Here is a 15,468-nt window from a genome sequence, read left to right on the forward strand (position 1 = left end):
AGGGAGCAACGTGGATTATCCATACCAGAGCATTCCTGGAACTGTTTTGATGACTTGTGTTAGTTCAGAATCACTAGGTCTTTGCTAGCATTCTGCAGTAGGCAATGGCATTGCAGGCCAGCTCTCTCCCTAGCACAAGGCTAACCGCGTTGAAATTTACACAGGTGTTGAACAGATCTCCGCACCTGCAGTGTGGAAAAGACTAGAGCAGTGCCCTCTTGTGCCTGACTGCCCTTCTTTCTGCCTCTTTGCTTTGTACATTATTAAATGTGCTCTCAAACCACTAGGACTCACAGCTGAAAATAAAGTAGGTTGGTGGACAGTCACAGACAGCACTGTCCACTCACCAGGCCCGGGTTGTTTCTCCTTAAGCACTGTACCAGATGCCCTACTCCACCCATTAATAACTCTTGTCCTTTCCGAGTTGTTAGCTGTGTCATAAAATTTCTAGATTTCTGAGGGGTTTTGTAAATCTTAAAGTAGAAGATAAGAACTTTTGCTGCCAGTGTTTTGGCTTAGCTGGTAAAGACACCCCCCATGATACCAGCGTCCCATATGGACGCTGATTCAGATTCCCAGATCCACTTCCAATCCAGCTCTCTGCTAATGCACTTGGCAGGGCAGCACAAGATAGCCCCAGTGCTTGGGCTCCTGCACCCACGTGGGAAAGCCAGAAGAGGCTCCTGGCCATTGTGGCCATCTGGGGAGTGAACTAGTGTATGGAAGATCTCTCTCTTTCTCTTTTCTCTTTCTCTTTCTCTTTCTCTCCCTCTCTTTCTGTAACTGTGCCTTTAAAATAAATAAAATGTTTTTTTTTTTTTAAAAAAAGAACCTTTAACCATTCAAAGAAAGCCTCAAGTAGAAAGAAGAAGAATCTTGCAGACCCACAGTACTCACTGACCTAAAATCTTGCCTGAAATTCTTGTTGAAGTTTGCTGATATTTATAATTTCTGATGATTATAATTTCTGATGATCATCAGAAATGACACATACTGACTTGTGTGAAGTGAGCTAGTAGATATTCTTGGCCTGTGTAAAAGTCACGTCTGCTAGTTTTACAAGATGTAACTGCTACGCTCCTGAGCTACTCGAGAGCTGTTGGGTAGAGATGTTATTACTGGCAGAGTCGTCACACTGCACAGCCCCCGTGGGCATCGTTACGCCCTGTGACTGGCATTTCCAGGGCTAGTGCTGTGCACACTGGGGAGGCCTTACCCACAGGTGGTGTGGTGTCTGCACAATGTCTGCATGATGGTTCTCCCTCATTTGGATGGCTGGTAGGGTTCTGTTAGTACACAGCCCCTCAACTTGTGACTTTTCAAAATTGCTCAAGCACGCGTTTTTGAGTCACCTCGGAGGGGAACAGTTGGGGCCCTGGGGGATTGATTGCCCACTGTTCTGGAGACTAGAACAGACCTACCCTTGCCTCCTGGAACTTTCTCTGAGTTAGAAACCTCTTAGAGTTATTATAAATCCTTGAAATATTTTATTTCATGGTGTATCTTTAAGTAGAGGTATCTTAAATTAGTGCAGCAATCATAGACTTATTTTTATTATATTTTTATTAAGTAGGAGGGAGGAAAGCATTGTTGGTCAGCGCACATGGTGCTTAACGTGGAATCTGGAGGTGGAGATGGTGTTTTCTTACTTCAGAGTTTGTGATTTCCAACTCTTGCCAAGGGTAAACACTAGAATTAGGTCTAGGCTGTGGTTCTAGCTGGTATGCCTCTGTTTCAAATTTCATCTCGCTTCTGCTTGGCATCAAGATTTCCAGCTTTCCAAGGCTGGCCACAAATTCAAATCAAGTGTCTAAACCAGTAGTTAGAGGAAAAGATCCCGCAGTGGTAATGGTACTGCTAAATGAATTATTTGTTGTATATCAGACTCCTCATCACCTAGTTGAAATATCTTTGTGTTTTCTTGTTTTCTGCAATAAAAGTCATTCAGACTTACCGAAACTATACATTTGCATTCCTTCCACATGTGAGACAGTCTTTTTCTAAATCATTGGGCTTCTAAATTCCTGTGGGTAGGGGCTAGTGTTGTGCAGTGGGTCAAGCCACCACCCGTAATGCCAGCATCCCATACTTGTTTTCTTTCTGTAATCCAGTCGTTGAAAAACAAAACCACTCCCAATGCATGAGTCCTATAAAAGCAGTTTCACTTTATTTGAACACTCTAGGGAGAAAATCAGAGGAGTATGTACTGTACCTAAAGAGAAAAACTGTCAAATTTTAAATCGAATGGTGGAATAAATTCCATGGCAAAAGTGAAGCAAACAGCTGACCCGCGGCCCCACCGCACTGGAGCCTGGCCTCGCTGTCTACTTGGTACAGACAGCAGGAGCTCCGGAGAAGCCTGGAGCCACATCCCGTGTGCAAGCCTGTGTGGGCTTGGTCTTTGTTTTCTGATTGGTTGGTGCCTGAAGGGAATCCAATCAGAATTGACACATGCTGTCGAATACCGAGTTTATAAAAAGGGTGCTCAGTGTTGCTGTTTCCCTTTTCTCTTCTTAGCATCCAGTGTCGTGGAGTTCTTTGTTGGAACATGTGCTGAGCACTGGCGCCAAGCCTTCAAACAAGGAGGTGAGCAGCCAAGAGCAACACCTGCAGGAAGGGCTGGGCTGCTGGTGTCGGAGGAGTGGCAGTAGGTTCAACAGGACCCTCAGGTTTGTCCCTCCTCGCCTGGTGAGTCTTCTTGAAATGTTTGTGCATATCATATGCCGGCCCTGGCCACAGGCAGGGGACACTCGGGCCTTCAGGAGCCAGGGGAAAGGAAGGATAAATTGTGTATTATATTGTATGTTATAAATTGAATGCTGTATATTCAATTTGTATTATATATTATAAATTTCATGTCACATGTTCTAAATAGGCTTTACATTGTATATCGTAAAATGTGTATGTGCTCGGAGGTATCACATACGGTTCCAGAAGGAATGGGCCTACCTGGCTGAATTGTCATGCCAGGATGGGTGAACCAGCAGGTGAGTCATCTTCTGTCGGGTGGGCACTTACGATGCCCAGCGACTGCGTTAATTTCCAGGTTTCTTGTGTTATTTTCTGGATTTATAGTTCTGCTTGGTGGATAGGAGCTGAGAAAACGGATCTAGTCATCCAGAAAGGAAGTTCCTGCTCACAGGCTTTGACTCCTGTTTTTCCTAATTTGCTAAGCTAGTTTATCTCAGTTTACATGGAAGGTTCTGCAACACAGCAGTGATAGCATTGACTGGGAAACCCCCCAAAATGGTTGTATATCGATGTCATTGCCCCACTGAATTCTAATTCTGCCTCTGTGATATCCAGTGTTGCCCTAATTTTATGAAAAAGTTCTTTAGCAAGATATTGTTAGATCGTCTTAACGAATGCGGCTATATGGGGAGACATACGATGTAAACTTCACATATCCCAGTCATATTATTACATTAGCTAGGACTGTGGGGACTCTGTTTATCATCAGAGGCAAGTAGATCAGAGGATGGCACCGAAAGTTTGAGAAGGAAGCATTATTCCCTAAGTATATTTGTTGCAGGTATAAAACTATAAGGTTCTGAATAACTCAATACTGGTTCTTTTTATTTCTAAGTTAGATTTTGAAATATTGAAATCACTTGGATTATGATATTTTTCGGTCGGAGAGGAGAGGGGTATTGTTTCTGCACAGTATCCACAATGGTTGCCATGCCATTGGTTGTGAAACTTTGGTTGACGAAATGAAATCCCTGTTAGTCCGTGTGTTTAAACAACACAGAATTTGAGAATCCCTAGGTATTGTGTTTTGTGGTTTGGTTCTTATAGTATGTGGAGAATCGAGTCTTCCTTCCTGCTGGTTAGCATTCACTAGTGTTGACATCCAAGGATCATTCCTTGATTTTCATTTTAGGAGATGCTGAGCAGGGACTAATCGGTAACAACCCCTTGAGGCGAGTCATCATGGATGTTCCAGTTTCCTCATTATCCACTCTTGGTGTTCCTCTTAGTCCTGATTATTCAAATCCAGATGTTGAAATGACCCCATGTTCATTCTAAGTGTTTGTTCTCACTGGTCTTCTCATCCTAGACAGCCTCATCTCTGTACCGTGTTTCAGGAGGGTCTTGGCTTTTTCTCCCATCATTAGCTAGACCTGTTTATGTTGCCCACGGTTTTCTCATTTTGGCTATTTTCAAACTTGATTCCTTGATTCCATAATTCTTTTCCCTCACACACAACAAACCAGGAAAAATCTGTTCTCTTGTTTTCTCATGCTCCCAGTCCACACATGTTCTCTGATAACATTCACCAGGCATCTCAAAGGCTGGCTGGTCCCCACACCCTTCTGGAAGCCACATGAATATGTGATTCTTTGGCTTTTCGCTTTTGTGTCTCAATTCCGTCACCTTTTCCACACCTCTGCTCCTGTGACCACCATAAAACTTTATCATCTCCCATAAGCCTAGCCTCTCCCTAGGCTAGCAACTACTAGTGTACTACTAACAGGAAGTTAAAATTTAGAAACTTTCTGGGGAAGTTCCAAAATTAAAGTGGTTTACGCCAAACGTCTTAAGATGCTTTCCCTGTGTTTGACTAGAATCGTATCTATGGGGGGGGGGAAACTAGATGGAGTGTTCACCTCACACAATGCCTTTGTTTTGTTTGTGAGTTATGTATACCTCAGTAATTATGAATGGGAAAACTAAAACTGACTTGCAGTTCAATGTTGCAAATATTTGGGAGTTCTGTAGTGAGAGAACAGGCATGGAGTCCAGGAAATCCTTCAATGAATTGGTATATCTGTGGTTTTCAGAGTGCTACTTTAAAGACATTTAAATTATGTTAACATTTTCTTGCAGTGTCACTGGTCACCTACTGATGAAGCAGGCCCTGCATTTTCCATTCCATAGTTTAATTGGGCTAATTCACAACCTGCCTATAATAGTAGCTATGTTAAATGCACATAGGAATGTGCACACATTGGTGGGAGAATAGCACATAGTAATTTAGGATTCTCGTTTCACTTTTCACTTTCCTGGTTTCCTTCAGATACATTTCCTTTCATGTTGTATTTCTGAGTTTTCAGTTTGAGGGAGGTGGGGTGGGGCGACAATGCATTATGTTACTTGGATATTGTCTTAAATATTCTCTTGATGGAATTCCCGAATCTTTATTTTCAAGATATAAATCTCCTGAAATTTAGTTTAGTCAAGTTGTGAATGTTCTTTTTAAGGATTTATGTATTTGAAAGTCAGACTTCCACAGAGATAGAAGGAGAGGCAGAGAGAGAGAGAGGTCTTCCACCTGCTGGTTCACTCCCCAGTTGGCTGCAAGGGCCGGAACTGTGCCAGTGTGAAGCCAGGAGCCAGGAACCTCTTCTGGGTCTCCCACGTGGGTTCAGGGGCCCAAGGACTTGGGCCGTCTTTCACTGCTTTCCCAGGCCATAGCAGAGAGCTGGATTGGAAGTGGAGCAGCCGGGACTTGAACTGGTGCCCGTGTAGGATGCCAGCACTGCATTTGGTGGCCTCACCCGCTATGCCACAGTGCCAGCCCCAATCATGAATGTTTTAGCATCATTTCTGTCCCATGAAGCCTACCAAAACCCCACAATATTAACCTAAGTTCCTTAACTTTTATGATGCATTTTAAGTATAGGAACCTATTTTTGAATGCTTTATTTTTTCCAGCCTTTTCACAGTGTAACTGAGAAACAAAAATTCTATCTGTTCAAGGCACGTTCTCTGTGTTTCGATGTGAGTCTGATCTGCATATTGCATTTTCACACAAACCGTTCGACTCTCCTGGTACTTACAGTACACTATGAAAGGATTAGTACAATGAGGCCACTTAACAGATTTATCACTTTTACCGTGTTTTGTAACTTTTTCAAATTTTATTTCTTTATGTATTTTCCCAGACAACTTTTATTTAAGGTATACATACTTTATGCATTCAATAATTGCAGCTTTAGCAGCTGTATTTATTGGTAGCAGTAATTCTTCTACCGTACCTGCCCTCTCATTGACACTCCTATGCTTTTTTTTTTTTTTTTTGACAGGCAGAGTGGACAGTGACAGAGAGAGAGAGAGAGAGAGAAAGGTCTTCCTTTTGCCGTTGGTTCACCCTCCAATGGCCGCCGCGGCTGGCGTGCTGCGCTGATCCAATGGCAGGAGCCAGGTACTTCTCCTGGTCTCCCGTGGGGTGCAGGGCCCAAGCACTTGGGCCATCCTCCACTGCACTCCCTGGCCACAGCAGAGAGCTGGACTGGAAGAGGGGCAACCGGGACTAGAACCGGTGCCCATATAGGATGCCGGGCGTCGCAGGTGGAGGATTAACCTAGTGAGCCACGGTGCCGACCCCTGTACATTTCTTTTGAAAGGCAGGAAACAGAGAAAAGGGGAGAGAGGGATAAAGAGAGTAAGGCAGAGACAGACAGGGTGAGCGAGAGGATGAGGGATATCTCATCTCATGCATTATTTCCCTCCTCAGATGTCCTCAGTGGCAGGGCTCTGCCCCAGGTCTCCCACTTTGGCACTGGGGCCCACGTCCTTGGGTCATCTTCTAGTGCTTTCCCAGGCACGTTAGCGGGGAGGGGAATGGTAAGTGGAGCACTTGGGACCTGGTCTGGTGCTTACACGCGATGCTGGCAGTGCCGGTGGAGGCTCAGGCTTTTTTTTACACCCCAGCTCCAGCCCCATCACCATATGTTTGTATCGTTTGACTGCCCTCTCTTCAGTTTCATGCTCCCAGTTCATCACAGACACCATCCTGCTCTCTGACTGTGTTAGTTGGACGTTGTATATTCCACATGGAAGTGTGATCGTGTCATAGTGCTTATTTCTGTGTGTCTTGTTTCCCTCATGGTCATGTCCTATAGTTCCATACTTTTAGATCCATCTGTGACAAGTAGTAATATTTCCTTTCTTTTTAAGGTTTGGCGAGGATGCCACTGTGCGTGTATCCCATTTTTCCTTATGGGTCCATCAGCAAACATTTGGATTATTTCCATATCGTGGAATTGTGAATGATGCTGAAGTGATGTGGGGATGCGGACAGTTCATTGAGATGGTGATTTTCTTTTGGATTCATGGTCAATAAAGGTTGTTCCTTTTTAAATTGTATTTGAGGAACTTCCATATTGTTTTTCATAATGGACGGTACAGTGTACCTTCCCTCCAATAATGTGTGTTCGTTTTCTCTATGTTGTGCCCAATACTTGTTATCTTTTAGCTTTTTAACAGTAGCCATTTAACAGATAGGAGATAATAACCATTGTCATCTTGGTTTGCATTTTGCTGATGTTAGCAATGTTCAGAACTTTTTCACATACCCACTGGGTACATTGTATGTCTTTGCTGGAAAACATTGATTCAGTCCTTTGTCCCTTTTTAATTGTATTCTTTGCTTCTTAGTGGTGCACATTCCTTGTATTACTCCCTTGATCGCACATCTGGTTTGCTAACATTCTCTCCTATTCATTGGTTTGCCTTTTCATTTCATTGATCCTTGCTTTACTAGTTTGTTGTCGTTTCATTTCCTTATATTTGCTCATGTGCTTAATTGTTAACACATGAGCAACCACTCTTGAGGCTAATGTCAAGGATTTTTCTATTTTATAAGTTGTAAGGGTTCAGATCTTCTGTGTGGACTCTCAGTTCATTTTGAGTTGATTTTAATATGTGGTGTGACAGTGCCGTGCCACAGTTTCAGTTTTGGACATGTGGATAGCTAGGTTGCTTCTGCCTCAGATGTGGGCCCTTACGTCCAGTGACTGCATGTTTGGCAGCCCTGGTGGGCCAGGGTTCCCAGTGTCTTCCGTTGGATCCGTTTAACCAGATGCTGTGGCTGGAGTTGAGCAGGAGCTTGGCAGAAGCTGGCAGAAGCCAGGTTGGCCCGTACTGCTGGCTCGTGGTCTGAGTCCCGTGCCGCCGTCCTAGCTTCAGTGCTCTGATGTTCTGTTCTATCTGTGGTACTAGGTCCCCAGGTGACACTGGGCCTCATTGCACACTGGGGTTGTTAAGTGTACACTCAGCAGACCCGGGTACCCATATCTCAGGCAGAACCAAACTGAGTATCCACATACAGATATCTGAAGCTGTATTATGATGTGGCCCTTATGCCAGAGAAGACAGTGGGCTGGTTGAAGTAGGGAGGTTGTGGGAGGCACACATGGGGGCATGTGTGGTGATTGGGGAGTAGGAGACCATGCAGTGATGGGGTCAAGACAGGGGACTGTGGCCTCCTCCTCTGGAAGCCAGGGCTATATGAGGCTATGTCAGAGTTTTTTGAAGGATGGATGTTTGGCCTAGTGGGAAAGACAATGCTCAGGATACCAGTGGCAGCAATGATGGTTTAAGTAGTGGGATTCTTGCTACCACCTTGGAGACCATCTCCCAGCTCAGCCTGGGTCAGATCAGCCCTTGTGGGCATTTGGGTAATGAACTGCTAGACGGGTGGGTATCTTTCTCTCTTTGTCTCTCCCCCTCTCCCCTTTATTGTTTCTCTGTGTTTTGCTTTTGAAACCAGTTGCGATATTAAAACGAGGTGGAAAAAAGGGTTTACGGATGATGCTGTATCCTAGTGGCAGTAGATCATTGAGTCATTTCCTAAAGTCACACAGTGGGCTGTGTGTAGCTCACAGTAATCTCTGTTAGATCTTTTATTAGCAAACCAAGTACACGAGCTCAAGGCTCTAAGCGTAAAATAATGTCCAAAGAGAAATGTAGATTTGATCAGTACAAATTTTATATAAGTATTGAAATGTCACACTAGCCCATACATATGTACAACTCTTGTGGATTAAATGTAAGTAAAAATACCAACATGTTACTTGGTGTATAAGGTTAAGGGGTTTTAAATGATTAATGTCACAACTAATATTATGGTATTTGAAAAAGGTTAATCAATACAAAAACATAGCCTGTAAATGACTGAATGGTTCTTTCTTGATGTGCTCAGTCAAAAGGCTATTATGCTGCATTTTAAGTTGGTGATGAATATTTATTTTAGATTGTTTCCTTTAATTAAGAAAATGGTAGTATGTTTTCACGTGTATGTGAAATTGAATAGCATCAGAGCAATACAATGAATACGAGATAAGCTTTTTTTCATAATTGAGATTTTATTGGATTTTGAGAATCCCTACAGAGACATTTCAGTTTGTATACTATTCTTAACAAACCAAAAATTTAGAAAGTAAGGGCTTGTCATTCTCTTTAAATCTTTTATTATTTTTGAAATAGTGTATTTTTTTTAACTTGCCTCCTAAGAGCTTTATATTTCACTCATAAAGAGTTCAGCTAGTAAGGAAGAATATAGGCAAGGGCCATAAAAATTATCAAACAAACGAAGTCCCATCTTTAGGATCAGTTGTATACTCGAATTGATCACTTTTACTAGTAAGATGGCATTAAGTGTCAAAGGGATCACATAAATAAGACCAAGTGTCTGCTAATAGTAATAGAATTAAAAAGGAGAGAATGATCCAACATGGGAAGCAGGCCACACAGCAGACTCATAGAATGACAAATACCCTGAACAGCACTCTAGCTCAGAGTCAGCCGTTAAGGCATTCGGATCTGGCTAAAAAGCCCATGAGAGCATTCCAGGCATGGAAAGCTGAGACACTGTGGCAAAAAGTCACCCACATGAAAGATCTCTGGGAGTAAGATCCCAGGGGAAAGGAAGGGCTGTCAGAGCGGTCAGTACCTATCTCTGAAGGAAGGAGAGAACTTGCACTTTGATTATGGCCTTGTCTAAATCATGTTGGAGTTTGTGGACTCAAGAGGCTACCATAGCCTTGGCAGCTCATGACCAAGAGCCTAGGGTGCTCACTGATGTCAAATATAAGAGTGTCAGTTGTTACATCAACAACAGGTGTCGCTGTGCACGTGCTCCCCATGTAGGACCTGTGTCCTTAAAGTGTTGTACTATGAGAATTAATGGTAAAACTAGTCCTCAAACAGTACTTTCAACTTTGTGTGTCTGTGTGGGTGCAGTCTGTTGAAATCTTTACTTTGTATAGAGTTGATCTTCTGTATGTAAAGATAATTAAAAATGAATCTCAATGAAGAATGGGATGGAAGAGGGAGTAGGAGTTGGGATGGTTTGTGGGTGGGAGGGAGGGTATGGGGGGAAGAATGACTATAATCCAAAAGGTGTCCTTAAGAGATTTATATTTATTAAATCAGAGGTTTGTATAAAAATGTCAGCTACGCTCATACACAGTAAATTTTAAAACGATCATGAATTATTAAAATTATAGTAGCATATCATTCTTTTCTCTCTCTCTCTCTCTTTTTTTTTTTTTTTTTTTTTGACAGGCAGAGTGGATAGAGAGAGAGGAGAGAGAAAGGTCTTTCTTTTTGCTGTTGGTTCACCCTCCAGTGGCCGCCAGGGCCGTCACGCTGTGGCCGGTGCATCACGCTGATCCTGATCCGAAGCCAGGAGCCAGGTGCTTCTCCTGGTCTCCCATGCGGGTGCAGGGCCCAAGCACCCGGGCCATCCTCCACTGCACTCCTGGGCCATAGCAGAGAGCTGGCCTGGAAGAGGGGCAACCGGGACAGAATCTGGCGCCTGGACCGGGACTAGAACCCATGGTGTGCTGGCGCCTCAGGTGGAGGATTAGCCTATTGAGCCACGGCACCGGCCAGCATATCATTCTTAAGAATTTGTTTGACAAAGATATAAAAGAAAGTGTGACAAAACTGTATTTGCAGCAATACTGATACACACAGGCATTATTTTCTTTTTTGTATTTTTTGTTGTTTTCTCATTTTTTAAAAGAAAATTTTAGCTCCCATATATAAAGGAGAACATCTAATATTTGTCTTTCTGTGTCTGGATAATTTCACTGAGCGTGAAGTCCTTCAGTTGCAACGATTTTGATAGAAATAACAGCGTTTTAATTTTTTTATGGTTCTGTAATATTCAGTTCTACATATATGCATCCAGTTTTGCCAGCACCATTTACTGAATAGATTGTACTTTTTTCCAATGTATAGTCTGGGCACTTTCATGAAAAATCAGTTGGCTCTCCCTGTGTGGATTAATTAATTAATTAATTTTCCATGATCATGCTGCTTTGATTGCTATAGCTTTGTAGTAAGCTTTGAAGTGTGGTATTCTGACGTGTCCAATTTGATTTTTTTATTTTGCTAAGGATCATTTTGGCTGTTATTGATATTTTGTGATTTCTTATGGAATTTAGGATTATTTTCTCATTCTGTAAAAAAAATGTCATTGGTGTTTGATAGGAATTTCATTTAACTTGTAGGTTGCTTTATAGGTATTTTAATTATACTAATTCTTGCAATCCATGAGCAAGTTCTATTTTTTTCCATTTTGGGAGTCCTTGATGATTTATTTCTTCAATGTTTTAGAATTTTCATTGTAGATATCTTTTTACTTATTTGGGTACATTTATTCCTAAATGTTTTATTTTTGTCCCTATTATGTATGGGATTAATGTTTAAATTTCATTTTTGGCAAGTTGGTTATTAGAATATAAAGAAGCTACTGTATTTTGTATGTTGATTATGTAACCTGTGACTTTACTGAATTGGTTTTTCATCTTGAAGCATTTTTTGGTGGAGTGTTTAGATTTTTCCATGCACAACATCATGTATTCTACAATGTTGTTGAATTCAGTTATTGTTAATAGTTGTGTTGAGGAATATTTCATGTTATGAATATAAGAGCATGTCATAGAGGCTTAAAAGTTTACCTGTGGAAAATTTCTCTGTTGTTTGCCATGGGGGAATTAGAGTAGTACCTGGCAGACTTGTGGACTGACATTGCTGATGAAGTGCATGGGTTCACCCATTGGTTTATCACTGCTTTCTGTGCCCCCCCCCGACTCCCGGTGAGACAGTGAGGCTTCTTACAAGGTTGTGTGCTGAGTGTTGCTGTCCGCAGCATATAAGTAACATGATCTCATGGGATCATTTCAGACATTTGTACCTGCACCTGGGTGATGCAGAGTCTTGTGTGCTGTGAGATGGTGAGTCTGGCTGCACCAGATGACTGCCGGCTGCCCCTCACATGCTGCCAGGCACCACCCAGGACATGTAAGAAAGTAGTTGCCTCCTCTGCAACTGTCTCAGATGGTGAAGTTCCGTATCTCAGACACCAAGGAAGTCCACATAGAGGTACACACCTTGCTGTGGATGGAGACACAAAGCCTGCTCAAAGACTGGACAGGGACGCATTGAGAAGGGCAACCTTGCCGTGTTCCTGACAGGAAGTAGTCTATAAATCACCGGGCAACAGAGTTGGCAGCTGGCAGCTCTCACGGAACTACATCAAGATCCTGTCCGACTTGTCTGGAAAGCACAAACAGATGGCGTCATGTTTGCACAGAGGGTGACCATAAACTGTCCCTTTTTCTACTGCAGTGGGTGTCCAGAGCATGTTAAACACCACACTACAGAAGGAGCCTCTATATTTCCGTGTATGGCGTACAATTAAGAAAAAAAGAGAGCTACTGAGGCTGTTAGGCATTCTTCAGTGACTATGTGCAGCCCCCACTCCTGAATGGCAAAGCTGCCCGTAGGACAGTCCCATACAAGGTACCTTGGACCCAGTGGAATTATTTATTCACTTACTTAAGCGTTATTCATTGTTTCATTGAAAGACAAGAAGACAAATTTCCCATTGGCTGAATCACTCCACTTGAGTGGCAAGGGCCCAAATATCTGAGCCATCCTCTGTTGTTTCCCAGGGTATGCATAAGCAGGAACCTGGATTTGAATGCACGACCAGGTGTTGATCCTCTGTAATTACTCTGTAATGGGATGCTGGCACCAAAGATGATGTCTTTAATTGCCATGCCAAATACAATGTATTGATGCGTTTATATTCTAATTTATTAGAATGGCAGTGTGAGATAGAGAAAAATGTTTCCATCTGTTGGCCTCAACCCCGGAGCCTGCAAACATTATGGAAGGGCTAGGCCAAAGTTGGAAGCCAAGAGCTCCATCCACTTCTCTCACGGGGGTGGAAGAGACCTAAGTATCTGACCCAATGCCTGCTACCCATCAGAGTGTACATTAGCAGGAAACTGGACTGCAAGAAGATTGTACGGAAATCCAGGCACTCTGATATGGGGCGTTGATAACCCAAATGGCATCTTAACAACTCTGTCTCAGTTCCTTGGCTATTGTTATATTGTAATGATTTTTTATTTGGGAAAAAAAAAAAACATTATGGAGGGAGAGATATCGGGATATTGTCCAATCCACTACCTCGCTCTCCAAATGGCTGCATCAGCTACAGATTAGCCAAGGTGAAGCCAGGAGCAGGAACTCCATCTTCTTCTCCTACATGGGTTGCAGAGGCCTGAGATCTTCAGACAGGATCCACTGTCTTTCCTTGCACCTTAGGAGGAAGCTGGAGTGGAAGCATAGCAGCTGGGGCATGACCCAGCACTACAATATGAAATGGAAGCTTTGTTAGCTGACACCTTACCTGCAGTTCCACAACGTCAGCATTCCCGTCGGTATTTGTAAGAGCGGTCCCACCACAGGACCAAGCAAAATTTCTGGCCCTGTTGGCGTCCACTTCAGAAGTTAATCAAGCTATGCAAACGCTACGCACCCTGGGAAATAGCAAGGTGGACACGTAGAGTGTTCACAGCCAGAGTTTCGTTCAACATCTCCCTGCAGTCCAGTGCTATGTAATCGAATGTGGTGCTCTCTGACTTGCTCTGATCCATTGTGTACATGATGGGACCTATTCTGAGCATCAACAACAAAGCCAATGGCTTTGCAGGCTGCACTGCTGCCTACTGGCTCACTTCAGGCAAGTCTCATGAGTTTCTCCAGACCCTCTGGACACCACGGATGCCTTCTAGACAGAAGACCACCAGAGATTCAACAATGGTAGGCTTCTTCTGCACACGAAGGTAAGCTGTCATCACCAGGCAACTTTATGGATGGCAACCACCGTGTAGCAGGGTCACATTATAGAGCCTTGTGGATCATTGGGCACTAACTCCTACGGCATTGTGATCTTTCCCAGTAGAGTGCATCTGCCCAGCAATATTCATTGACAGACTATGGAGAGGACATGCCCTTGGGTCGACTGCCATGGCCATCATTAAGACAGGACCCAACCTCTTCCCATGAGTCCTTGTGTTGCTTTTGCCCACTGCTCAGCTGTCATTTCTGTTCCTTGGTATGGACAGCCTAACACTTCTGTTCTTCACCTAGATCAAGCCCAAGTCTTTTGTACTGATGTGGCATGCTTGCCTAGAGCCTGGACATTTACCACACACCTCCTTATATTGTCAGCACCCTAAAATAGCCACTCAGGCAAGACAAGTGGGGAATTGACATAGCTGTCCCTGACGTCTAGAAGTGTTGTCTGAAATACACTGAGTCACCTATTAACCCACTCATCAAGCACCTTCTCAAAGCTGGTGGATGGGATTGGAGGCATCCTGCAGATTACCACGACCTCAAGAAGGTCATGCCTCGCTTTGAATTTGCCTTACTTGACATTACCAGGCTGCCCCTGAGAATTTTGCCATTATTGGTGTGGCAAGCATTTTATTGTGTCCGGTGGAGATTTGGGGCCATTTACTTTTTAACTTGAAGGCCAACACTGCACCTTTCTGAGACTTCTGTGGGCTGCCTCTGGTCCCCCAGGGCTCGTGGTCTGTGTTAACAGGCTCTGGCTGGCCTTCAGTTGTCATCTAGCATCCATGTTGAGGACATTGTTTCAACTGATAATCAAGAGGAGGAGGAAAAATGGGCCTCAAACATCAGCATCTGACGACTTGTGCCAGTCAGTGTGGACCTTAGTCCCATAGGAGGTGAGAGCTTGCAACCTCAACTTTTTGGTGTACGTTTTGAAAAAGGAATTCAGAAAAATTCCTCAGCAAATCCCCATATAACTCCTTCTCCTCAGTGACTCCGTTTCAACCAAGGAAGCCCAGCACATTTTCACTTTGTGATAACACCAACATCCTCACCTCTGGTGAACCCTAAGACCCACCTATCTCACCAGTCACCCACAAGGCTGCACCTTGGCGGATAGTTTGTGGTTCTGAGGCTCACATGGGTAAAGGACTTGAACTTAGCTGTGAGCTTTTAGTGACACTACTGTTTGACTCACAGAGAGTTTGGACTACCTCACTCAGCATCATGAGCTGTGTCCTGGCCTCCAGCCACTGGGAATCTCAAGTTAGATGGAAGTGGGCAGAACGTGTGATCATCCTACTGGTCCTTGAGCAGCCCACCCTTACTCAAGGCCATCTTGAAATTCACATGTCCACCAATTCTTGGGACATCACCAATTGCTAGTGGCCTTTGTGTGGCCTCAAACTGGATAGTCCATACCCTTACATTGGAGTACCCCCTTTGGTGGGACACTGTTGATATCTGTGCTACGGGCCTAACCTCACTGACCAACTCTCAGCTATTTTGATTGCCAAAATTCTACTGCCTTTTAATGTAGCAAAACCGCACTATGTATTATCTGCATCCTTGCTTTCA

At 43.5% G+C, this 15,468-nt stretch overlaps 1 protein-coding gene across 28 annotated transcripts in view; it reads left to right on the forward strand.

Annotated features, from left to right (window-relative positions):
* LOC138843577 (rho GTPase-activating protein 20) overlaps positions 1–15,468 on the forward strand; it is a 99,496-nt gene that overhangs the window by 15,041 nt on the left and 68,987 nt on the right. For 9 of the 28 annotated variants that reach the window (XR_016211576.1, XR_016211574.1, XR_016211575.1 and 6 more), the window contains exon 1: positions 13,214–13,874. The gene's annotated coding sequence lies outside the window, so the exon portion shown is untranslated. Of the gene's footprint in view, positions 1–2,517; positions 2,689–2,731; positions 2,988–13,204; positions 13,875–15,468 lie in introns of those variants that run through there. The other 19 variants (XM_089301918.1, XM_089301921.1, XM_089301919.1 and 16 more) reach the window with 10 other exon arrangements.

This window comes from Oryctolagus cuniculus, chromosome 8, assembly GCF_051225735.1.
Source record: "Oryctolagus cuniculus isolate XC-2025 breed Fujian yellow rabbit chromosome 8, ASM5122573v1, whole genome shotgun sequence".
In the NCBI taxonomy this organism is placed as follows: domain Eukaryota; kingdom Metazoa; phylum Chordata; class Mammalia; order Lagomorpha; family Leporidae; genus Oryctolagus; species Oryctolagus cuniculus.